Below are 12,831 nucleotides of genomic sequence, written 5' to 3'. Positions count from 1 at the left end.
TCAACTCTTCAGAGTCAAAGGAACAACAGAGGGAACAGATAGCTACCAGTTTCCGAGGAGACTGTACAAGTCAACTGCCCCAGTTGTAAAGTTGTTGCCTGCACATAGTACAGTACATAAACAGTGCAGCAGTCAACTTTATGGGGAATGCCCTTTATCTAACTTGCTTACATCATTCAAAGTGATGTCACAAATGAATTATTAACATCAAGCAAGATAAAACAAATTACTTGCACATTCAAGAATTGATCAACTATTCTCTCAAGTCATCCATCAATATTGCAAGTGACTCTTTAGGGCATCAAGAATAAAAAACAACATAGCAACGGACCAGTTCCCCGTATTGAGTTATTATATGTCCTTAGTTGTGTTGTACCTTTGTTGAAGTTTTTTACTTGTAATTCCTACTTAGCTTAGTTAGAAGCATTGCGTAGGAAACCCTTTGTAAATCATAAACCCTTGTGTTTGTGTCTTGGCTAGAGTTAGTCGAGTTATAAAGTCTTTGTAATAGAGTTATTATAAAGTGGCTTGTAATAGAGTGTTACAAGTTAATAAGAGATTAAGAGGTTAATTCCTAGGTTACATAGGTTGTAATCTAAAGTTGCTCAGTAGTGAAGTTAAAATTCTACAAAGGTAGGTCGTGGTTTTTTATCTCGTGAGCTGGAAATTTTTCACGTAAAATTCTTCTGTGTCATTTACTTACTGCAGTGTGCGTGTGACTTGTGAAAACAAATAGAGAACTTGGTTCTCTATCTAGTTTGGTGGACCTTTAAATTCTATCAATTGGTATTAAAGCAAGTTCTTTCTATCCGGCTAACACCTAGAAAGGATCCTCATGGATCCTCCGCCAAACTTCGAAGAAGGCCAGTCTACTTAAAAACCACTAAGGTTCAACGACCAATATTATGGATGGTGGAAGACTAGGATGCACAATTTCATCATGGCTGAAGATTCTGAGCTTTGGGATGTTATCTGTGATGGATCCTTTGTTCCTACCAAGACTCTTGGCAACCCAGCTGTAACTATTCCCAAAACAAAAAAAAGGAATTCAATGATGCTGACCGAAAGGCCATAAAAAAGAATTTTCGTGCAAAGAAAATTCTTGTTTGTGGCATTGGTCCTGATGAATATAACAGGATATCGGCATGCCAATCAGCAAAGGAAATCTGGGAAGCTCTTTAAATAGCCCATGAGGGAACAACACAGGTCAAGCAATCAATGATTGGCATGCTTACAACTGAATATAAGCTTTTCAGAATGAAAAATAATGATAAGAAGAAGAATAAGAAGAAGAAGAAACTGACAGCAATGATTTAAGTGGCGAGGATGCTGATATGGCTTACCTGACAAAATATTTTTAGAAGATGGTTCGCAAGAATGAAGGCATTCCAAAAAGGGGGAGCTCCAGCAAGCCAAAAGATTATGACTTATGTCGTAAGTACGGTAAGCTAGGACACTTCATCTAGGATTTCCCTCTCCTAAATCAAGACCAGTACAAAAACAATATTGACAAAGTAGCCAAGAGGAACCTGATTTCATAAACGCTTCAAGAGGAAAATGTCGCTGATAACGTTGTGAAACAAGCTCTTACTGCATGGGGAGACTCTTCCAGCGAGTCTGAAGAAGATGATGATCAAGGTAACAGCTCTATGATGGTAGTGGAAAATGAAACAGCTAAGTATGAATTCATTTTTGGCTTGATGGCACAATTTAATGATGATGGAGATGACGACGATGATGATGAGGTAAATTTTCTGGATGTTCAAAGAAATCTAAAGTCTTATTCTCCGAAAAAACTTATGTCTTTAGCAAATGTTTTAATTGATGCTTATCACAGTCTCATAAATGATAAAGATGTATTAAGTGTGGAACTAGAAGAAGCAGAACAGTGTAGAGATGATCTAGTAATCATTGTGGTAGATTTAAAGGAAACAATTGAGAGTCTGGAGAAAGAAAAAGATGTCTTAGCTGAAAAAATTGCAAACATAGAACATGAAAGAGACAATCTAGTGGTTTTTGTGGTCGATCTAAAAGAGACCATTGATTGTGTTAAAAATGAGAAAGAAGTTTTAATTGAGCGAGTCACTAACATTGAACATGAGAGAGATGACCTACTAGTAGTGGTGGTAGATCTAAAGGAAACAATTGAGGAACTTAAAATGGAGAGTAGGCCTGGGAATAGTCAAAAGGGAAAGGAAGTTACAAGCGAGGCACATCTTAAGCTTGAAAATAAGTTAAAATCAGTGAAATCTAGTTTGTGTGTTGAGCTTGAGAAAAACAAACAACTTCAGGAAGAACTAGGAAGAGTCAAGAGTGATCTTGAAAAATCACTCAAGTAGACCTGGTCCTCTGATGCTATCACTTCCATATACACAAACAATGGGGGAAACAGGCAGGGAATCGGGTTTCAATGGGAAAAGACTCCCGACAACCCTCATAGCAAGTACGTCACTATACCTGACAATTGGTTATGCACTCACTGTGGTAACACTGGGTACTTTAAGGAAACCTGTAAGGCCAAATTCCAATCTCAACAGAAAAATAAAGTTTTTGCTGAAAAAGTAACTACTGCTAGGGAACCTAGTCCTTCACATAAAAAATGTGTAATGCTTGCCTGGACCAAAAGAGCCCTAATTTAACCCTTTTCTCATTACAAGTTTGGGTCCCTAAATCTAACTCTTGATTCTCTTATGCAGGGAATAGTGAAATAAAGCAGCCAATAATGGTATATAGATAACGGCTGCTCGAAGCACATGACTGGAAGTACAAAGGATTTTATTTCACTAAAGGTCCTACAGGGAGGGAGTGTATCTTTTGTAAATGGCAAAAAGAGATACATTCTGAGAGTTGAAAGGATCAAGAAGTATCTCTTTCACTCTATTGAAAATGTGTACTATGTGAAGGGATTGAAGTATAGCTTGCTGGGTATCTCCCAAATCTATGACAAACGGAACAAAGTGAAATTTTATCCAAAATATGCACAGTCACAAATCTTGTGACTGGTGAAGTGGTGTTAGTGGCCAAAAGATACAAAAACATCTATGTTGCTAACTTGAGTCCTTCCAAAATAGGGATCTTAGTTGTCTGAGTTATGTTGATGATAATGTTGAGCTATAGCACAGAAGGCTGGGTCATGCAAGTTTCACGTTGCTGAACAAATTGGTCAAGAAGGACCTGGTTCGAGGTCTACCCAAGCCAAGCTTCAAGGATCACAGGGTGTGTGATGCATGTGTAAAAGGAAAGCAAGTCAGATCCTCTTTCAAACCCAAAAAGGAAGTTAGCACCTCAAAGCCACTTGATCTCCTTCATATGGATCTATGTGGACCTATGAGGGTGCCAAGTAAAGGAGGAAAGAGGTACATATTTGTCATAGTGGACGACTATTCCAGATTCACTTGGACTCTGTTTCTTATAACCAAGGATGAAACGTTTCAAGTGTTTGTGGCATTTGTAAAGAAGATCCAGGTGAAGATGAGTCGAAATGTAGTATGTATCATGCCTGACCATGGGACAAAATTTGACAATGAAAAATTCGACGAATTCTGTACTAAAAATGGCATCACTCACATCTTTTCAACTCCAAAAACACCTCAACAAAATGGTGGTTTGGAAAGGAAGAACAGAATGCTTGAAGACATAGCAAGAACAATATTGATTGACACTGGCATTGCAAAAGGGTTCTGGGTAGAAGCCGTCAATACTGCATGCTACTTGGTGAACAGGTGCATGATCAGGTTCCTTCTGAACAAGACGCCATATGAACTGCTGAACGGAGGGAAGCCCAAGCTGACACATCTGAGTACATTTGGTTGCAAATGTTTTGTCCTCAACAATGGTAAGGAAGCCCTTGGAAAATTTGACGCCAAAAGCAATGAGGGAATCTGTCTAGGCTATTCATCACAAAGCAAAACCTAAAAAGTATATAACAAAAGAACTCAATGTGTTGAGGAAAGCATTCATGTTATCTTCAATGAATCTCATGACCTATGTGGAAGGGATTTGAATGATAAGAATGATCAAGACGGAGAACAGTCACTTGTTCCTGGTAAAATCATTGACATGGCAAATGGAAAGGCTGATATGATGAGCCACGTTGAGGAATCAAAGGAGGATGGTGCAACCATATCTCCAACTAATGGAGGGGAACCTGGTCCCTCAATCACAACAATTGAAGCTAAAAACAGAGTTGTCAATGATGTTCAAGGGACCTAACATGCTGAGATAAGAAGCAATCAAGGTGCACAAGCAGAAATACCTGGACCTTCTCACAACGAGGTTCAGGTGTCTAACTGGAAACACAAAAGTTCACATCCCCTTGATAATTGTAACGACTAAAATCGGAGAGTCCGGTTTTATGATCATTATGACATTCCATAGCTCAGAAGGCTCGAGGTTCAGCTCGAGTCCGACCCCGAGGGTCCTAAATCGACGGCTATCATGGACAAGTGGGAAATTCCTAAGGCGCGTGATCAAAAGCTAACAACGCCTGCAAGAATAGTATGAGCACGTACTGGACCTTTAAGTAGTTGTACCGGCTACTTTTCCTTGTAATAATTATACATGTACCATGTTGATATTCCCCCTCTTCTATATAAAGGGGACCCTTGCTATTTCTTACACACATGATATTCAATACAAAAACAAGAACATTCTTTGCTCTCTAACTTAAACATTCTTCATTGTCTTTCCTTTGATTTATTGCTTACATTTATTGTGTTTCATTAATTTTTCTTCATTTATTATTCATCCTTGATCATAAAGAGCAACCTTCAATCCCCTTAGGTCTGTTAGTCCTTCATCGGATAGCCCCAGTCAAGCACTCTAGCTCGACCTCGAGGCCCAGCTTAGGCCAGTTCGAGGACCCGATTTACGGCTATTTGGTTTGCCTAACATACTATCCTCAAGCTCTTATTTTACTTTCTTAGTTCATACTTAGCATCTATTGCCTAACAACTAGCATAAAAATAAATCACGTATTTTTAGAACCACAAAATCAAATCTAATTGTAATTATCATTTTCAAGGTAAATAATTTGGCGCCCACCGTGGGGCTAAAAATAATAGTGATTGTTTTGGTGCTGGTTTACTGAAAACACAAGTTATTCTTCACACGTTTTCTTATCCAAGAATCTTTTATTTCAGGTTAAAATGTCTAACTCAGTGAATGCACCTGAAAACAATGGTCCTGGGGACTATGGAGAGAATGATGTAGTTGTTCCAGGCATCGGTTTACCAATGCGAAACCTTGAGGATGCACCAAGGCCAATCCCCATAGATGTGGGCTCGCGCAACACCCAACGCGTCGGGACAAACCCCTACACTAACAGAAGTATACGCCAAGAAAGCCAACAAAAAGCTCGAAAAACTCCAACCCAGGAGGAAAGAGAGGCAGATGGGAGGAACGGAACGGGAAAACCTCAGCACATCATTCATATGATCATTGGGGGGAACGACATTCCTCAAGGACCCGTGATCAAGCGGACAAAAGTTTCCGCTGCAACAGAATGGCAAATTCGGGGCGGCATGCCCGAGGACATCCTAGAATTCAGCGAAGAGGACTTTGAGACCTTGTCGCATCCACATTATGATGCGCTGGTAATCTCGTTTCTCTTGAATAATATTCAAATTAAGCATGTACTCGTGGATCCAGGTAGCTCGGCCAACGTAATCAGGTCGAAGGTGGTAGAATAGTTCAGACTGCTCAATCAAATCATACCTACCTCTCGAGTCCTCAACGGCTTCAACATGCCCGGCAAAGCAAAAAAAAGGGGAGATCACCCTCGCGGTCAATATGTCTGATATAGTTCGGAATACCAAATTTCACGTCATCGAAGGTGACATGAGGTACAATGTGTTGCTTGGAAGGCCATGGATACATAATATGAGGGCAGTACCGTCAACTCTTCATCAGATGATAAAGTTTCCCGCAGAAGACGGTATAAAATGGTATATGGAGAACATCGTGCGGCAAAGGAGATGTTCGCGGTTCGCATGGAGGCACCAACTTCTATACCCTCTACCTCAGAGGAGCCGGAGGGCAAACAGACCCCCGAGGATGATGAAGAAGACTTCCTCGCTCCCCGAGCTTTTGTTGCCCCGAAGAATCAGATGCAACAAAATCAACAATCGAAGAACTGGAGCAAGTTGTTTCGATCGAGCATCTCCCAGATTGAAAGGTATACCTGGGAATGGGATTAACCCCCGAACTCAGGAGAAAACTCATTCAATTTCTTATTAATAACGTCGATTGCTTTGCTTGATCCCATTTAGATATGGCAAGGATCCCGCCGGAAATAACCACCCATCGACTAAGTGTCAACCTCAGGTTCAAATCGGTGAAGCAAAAAAGGAGACCTCAGTCCAAGGTAAAACACGCGATCAAGGACAAGGTAACAAAACTCTTCAAAATAGGGTCTATCAGGGAGGTAAAATATACCAAATGGTTGGCCAATGTGGTGGTAGTCCCCAAAAAGGGGAATAAGTTAAGAATGTGTGTAGATTATAAAGACTTAAATAGATTGTGCCCCAAAGATTCATTCCCATTGCCCAACATCGACCGCTTGATCGATGCCACGGTCGGCCACGAGATCCTCACCTTTCTCGATGCCTACTCGGGGTATAATCAAATTCAGATGAACTCCGAGGACAGGGAAAAAACTTCATTCATCACGAAGTACGGCACGTACTGCTACAATGTGAATTTCGGGCTAAAAAATGTGGGAGCCACGTACCAACTCCTAGTTAATAAGATGTTCGAACATCAAATATGCAAATCCATGGAAGTTTACATTGATGATATGCTAGTTAAGTCCCTGCGCGTAGAGGACCATCTGCCCCATTTGCAGGAGACATTTGACATCCTTAGAAGCTACAACATGAAACTCAATCCTGAGAAATGTGCCTTTGAAGTGGGTTCGGAAAAGTTCTTAGGCTTCATGGCGTCAAACAGGGGAATTGAGATCAACCCCGACAAAATCAAAGCCATCGAAGAAATCACGATGATAAACAATGTGAAGGTCGTACAACGGCTGACCGGGCAGATAGCAGCCTTGGGCCAATTTATATCGAGGTCATCAGATAGGAATCATCATTTCTTCTCCTTACTCAAATAGAAAAATAGCTTCGAATGGACTCCGGAATGCCAACGTGCCTTAGAGGAGTTGAAGCGATATCTAACAAGCCCACCTTTACTCTACACCCCAAAGGAGGATGAAACATTGTATTTGTACCTGGCCGTATCTGAGGTAGCGGTAAGTGGGGTATTGGTTCGAGAAGAACAAGGTACGCAAGTCCCTATTTATTATATAAGTCGTACCCTGGGAGATGCCGAAACCAGGTATCCGCACCTAGAAAAATTAGCTCTTGCATTGATAAGTGCATCTCGAAAATTAAAGCCTTACTTCCAATGCCATCGTATTTGTGTTTTAATGACATATCCTCTTCGAAACATATTGCATAAGCCTAAACTATCGGGCCGACTGGCTAAATGGGCCATCAAACTCGGGGGTACGACATCGAGTATCAACCCCGAACGGCTATCAAGTCCCAAATTCTGGTAGATTTTGTGGCCGACTTTACGCCCATCCTCGTGCTCGAGGTGGAGAAAGAACTTCTCCTAAAAGCGGGCACATCTTCAGGGGTATGGACCTTATTCACTGATGGTGCCTCGAACGTGAAAAGGTCCGGGCTCGGCATAGTTCTGAAGCCACCTACGGGCGGCATAATTAGGCAATCTATAAAAACTGCAAGGTTTACTAACAACGAAGCCGAGTATGAGGCTATGATTGCAGGTCTGGAATTGGATAAAAGCCTAGGAGTAGAGGTCATCGAAGCAAAATGTGATTCCCTTCTGGTGGTGAATCAGGTAAATGGGAACTTCGAGGTTCGAGAAGACAAGATGCAAAAATACTTAGACAAAATTCAAGTCACATTGCACTGCTTCAAAGAATGGACTCTGGTCCACATACCTCGAGAGCAGAATAGCGAGGACGATGCCCTCGCAAACCTAGAATCATCTGTCGAGGAAGATGACATACTCACAAGGCTGTTGTTCAGCTATCCAAATCAGCGATCGAAGAAGGCCATGCCGAGATCAACTCCACTAGCCTGGCATGGGATTGGAGAAATAAATATATCGACTATTTGGAAAGTGGGAAGCTGCCCGCAGACCCAAAAGAGTCAAGGGCCCTACGAACCAAAGCAGCCCGATTCTCACTCGATGAAAAAGGAACTCTATACAGAAGAGCCTTTGATAGGCCCATAGCAGTATATTTGGGACCGGGGGACACAGATTATGTACTCCGAGAAATCCACGAGGGCACCTACAAAAATCACTTCGGTGCTGATTCCTTAGTCCAAAAGGTGATCAGAGCAGGCTACTATTGGGATAGCATGGAGAAAGACACCAAAGAATTCGTTCGTAAATGCGACAAGTGCTAGAGATTTGCACTTATGATCCACCAACCCGGTGAATAGCTAAATTTAGTCTTGTCACCATGGTCGTTCATGAAGTGGGGGATGGACATCGTCGGACCCCTACCAACGGCACCAGGTAAAGCTACATTTATTTTATTTATGACTGACTACTTCTCAAAATGGGTGGAAGCGCAGGCTTTTGAGAAGATAAGAGAAAAAGAAGTCAGTAACTTCATTTGGGACCATATAATGTGCCGATTCGGGATTCCCTCCAAGATAACATATGATAACGGGAAGCAGTTCATCAGAAGCAAAGTAACAACGTTCCTCGAGGACCATAAAATCAAAAGGATCCTATCGACACCCTACCACCATGTGCAAATGGTCAGGCCGAGTCCACAAACAAGACTATCATTCAAAACTTGAAAAAGAAGTTAGAAAATGCGAAAGGAAAATGGAGAGAAGTGTTGTCCGAGGTGCTATGGGCATATCAAACAACTACAAAATCAAGCACGGGAGAGACGCCTTTTTCTCTGGTGTATGGGTCCGAGGCTTTGATACTGGTCGAGGTTGGAGAACCAAGCGCCGAATTTCGACATGCCACCGAGATCTCGAACAACGAGGTCATGACTGCAGCCCTCGAACTAACAGATGAAAAGTGAGAAGCTTCACTGGTCCGAATGGCTGCCCAAAAACAAAGAATGGAAAGTTACTATAATAGGAGAGCAAATCTCCGACATTTCGGAGTCGGGGACTTAGTCCTAAGGAAAGTCACCCTAAACATTTGAAACCCTAATGAAGGGAAGCTAGGCCTAACCTGGGAAGGACAGTACCGTGTCCTCGGAGTAATCGTCAAAGGGTCCTACAAGCTCGGTACCATGGAAGGCGAATAGCTTCCAAGCAATTGGAACATATCAATGCTCAAATGCTATTACTTCTAAGGTGTCCAATGAAAGACATATAAACATCCTCTGACTCAAAGACCTTGGGTTTTAAATCATGCATTGTACTCTTTTTCTTCGATCGGATTTTATCCTAGAAAGGGTTTTACCGGCAAGGTTTTTAACAAGGCTACACCTATATGCTACCTAAAGCAGACTCAACAAGTATTCAAGGCTTCTCTCCAATCACCCTCGAATATTGGAGGCATTCACCCGGGAGATCGCCTCATCGGAGAGATCAAAACAAGCCAAAGAGGGTCTCGATAGTAAGATGATGTATCGGGCCAAACGGTTGAATGAACCGTGTCCGCGTAGAATAATCGAACCCTCGACGACGAAAACTATGTATACTTGTGCCAAGTAATCAAGGAATATCTTTTCCATCAAAACACTTTGCACTTCAAATAAGTTTGCTATTTTCGCAAGAAACAGCCCCAGGGCCAGAAATTTCCCGAACACTCAAAAACTGACACCAAAAACTCGAAGCCATAAGACCTCTGGGCCGGAAACTTCGAGCTCACAAGCCCTGAATGAGCCAACATCAAGTTTACAAGGAACGGATCCAGAGCCAAAAACTTTCGATGTCTCGAGGACTGTCACCCATCGAGCTATCAAAAACTCGAGGCCGTAAGACCCCAAGTGGGCAACCTCAAAGTCCGACAGCCCTCCTGTGGCAATGCTAGAAATATAAGACCTTCATGAGGCAATACCAAATTTGTAAGGCCTCAAGAAAGGCATGAATTATACTTAAAACAAGTAACCTTCCTGTAAGACCCCAAGTATAGCATGTTCAAATTTATAAGACCTTACAAAAGGCATAATCCTGATCTTAAAGTCAAGGCTATATATTCAAACTTGTAAGACCCCTGAAAAGGCATACCCTCGATATAGGCGTTGAGGCTACCTCACTCGGGGACTAAAAAGGCTATGGCCGAATACAGTGACTATGGTCACAAGGCTGTACCAGCTAAACTAACACGACTCGGGGACGCCCGACCGTCGCTATAAAATCAATAGCCTTCAATTACTTCGAAAATACTTCGAAAAGAACTAGTTAATCAGGCTACCCTAGACATAAGCAAAAGAGCTTCGATCATATCAGCTCCAAATAATAAAAAGGCTTCGAGACAACTCAGCCATCGAGCGAAACCTCCCAAGGCGCTCATTTATTGTTACATAATGGCTCACAATCGAGGTTCTTATCAAACCATCGAAGAGTCGGACGAACACAAAAAAATTTCAAAAAGTCTTTAACGAAGGAAAAATAAAACCTATATTAGAGGTCGTACTGACACAATGCATAAGAGCCTAACCGCCAGCCTATATTAGAGGTCGTACCGACCCAATGCGTAAGAGCCTAAGCGCCAGCCTGTATTAGAGGTCGTACCGACCCAACGCGTAAGAGCCCAAGCACCAGCCTATATTAGAGGTCGTACCGACCCAACACATAAGAGACTAAGAGCCAGCCTATATTAGAGGTCATACCGACCCAACACGTAAGAGCCTAAGGTCCATCTTGAAAGAGCCTTAGGGCCGATTAGAGGTGGCACCGACCCAATGCGTAAGAGCCTAAGGGCCGCCTCAAATAGCCTCTGGGCCGATTTTTAGACCTAAAGGTCGATGAACTCAAGTCAAAACTCGACTCGGGACTAAGCCCCAAATGGTCAACTTTCGACCATTACAAATCACTCAGCAATAGAGAGAACCTAAGGGTTTAACCCGAGGTCCAAAATTTTGGACCAATTGTCAACAAGCGTCATAGTTTATTCCTAAAAGGCAAAGGAAAAACAAGAAATAATATAAAACGAATGGCTTTTTACATACACACACACACACACACACACATATATATATATATTGAAAGTTCACAATGGTACATTTACAAGGCTTATGCCTAAAGCCCTTATAAGGGAGAAAGCAAGTGAAACCTTAATCTACCACCGGGGCTGTGCCTTCGATGGCTCCCTCGAAGGTTGTTCCTTCAATAGCTCCGGCCATGGCCCCCAAGTCTTTAATGGCATCTTCCCCTTCGAGGATTTCGCCTTCATCATCTTCTGAGCCACTACTCGACTCACCTTTAGAAGCAAACAGGGTTGTAGCCTCCCCTTCTAGCCCTCTCGATCTCGGCAGACAAATCGATGCTCCTTGGATGTATATCCTCGAGAGCCTGCCTCGGAGATTCTAACTGGGCATGTTCCACGGCTCGGGTAAATTGCAGCTCGACCCCCTCGGACACCTTCCTGGCCTGAGCATTTGCAGCAACATCATCCTCTTTGTGCGAGGATACGAGTGCCTCGGCTTCAGCATTGATCCCAGATAGCGCAACAACTAACTCAGTATGAAGTTCTTTATACTTATTGCTCTTCGCCCTCGTATCATAAAGTTGACGTCCGACTGAGACCACCTTCCCCTGAAGGTTACCTCTCTCAGAGGCTATCTCACTCACGTGCCATTTGAGTTTGACAATTTCAGAATCTCTAGCTCGGAGCTCCTCCCTCATTAGGGCATCCTTCTTCTCAAGATTCATAGATCAGCCCAAAGGTATTAAAACACAGAAGTCGGGTAAGCATGTAGACAAAAACGAACAAAAACTACAAAAACCTACATAGTAAAATGAGTCCTCTCTCAGGACACCGCCTCCAAACAACCCCGAAGGCCATGGAGTTCCTCCTCCTTCTTGGCAAAAAGAGCTCTAAGTTTATCAACTTCCGAGGTGAGCTTCCTGCGCTCACCCTCGTAGTGAGCCAACTCGAATTGAAATCTAGCAAAGGTCTGATTATGAAGCACCTTGGCTTGGAACCGTGAAAGAAACAAAGTTAGAAAGATGAAGATCAGGACGCTGAGTAGAATTTACAAAAAATTACCTGCTCATAGAGCATATCGATCTCACTGAAAGTAAGTGAGGTGTCAAGCTCAGGGTTTTCCTCGGGCACAACAAAAAGCCTTTCAAATGCATCTTTATCTCTGACGGATGCCCCCATATCAGAAGGTTCTTTATTTTGGGCATCCTGCATCTCCCTTGGAGGTAAAGTCGGTCCCGGAGGGGAATCTCTCACTTCAATAACCCCGACTGGATCAATAAAGTCCGCCTCTTATTTCTAGAGAACTCCAGAACTACGCTCCTCTGGACCGCCTACCAAATATACCTCAACTCGAGGAATATTTTGGTCGTCAACCGGCTCGGGGACATTACCTGATACACCCTCGAAGGCCTCTTTAGCCCGAGGTAGGTCAACAACAGCATCAAGTTCTGATTTAGAAGCCACCAGCTTAGCAATATGAAGGACGGACATGTTTTCTCCTCCTTCGGGTGCTACCAAGGAATCACCTTTTTCCTCGCCTTCAGCTTGGGGACTCCCCGATACTTTTAGAGTTAAGGCTACTAAATCTGCCTTAGGTTCTTCCACTTTGGCCTTCTTAGATTTTGAAGGCTCAGTTGACGATTCCCTTCATTTTCTCTTCTCTTTGTCAGGTTT

Source organism: Nicotiana tabacum, chromosome 5 (genome assembly GCF_000715075.1).
Source record: "Nicotiana tabacum cultivar K326 chromosome 5, ASM71507v2, whole genome shotgun sequence".
Taxonomy (NCBI): Eukaryota; Viridiplantae; Streptophyta; class Magnoliopsida; order Solanales; family Solanaceae; genus Nicotiana; species Nicotiana tabacum.
The sequence above is the reverse complement of the archived record's forward strand: the minus strand, read 5'-3'. Positions refer to the sequence as shown.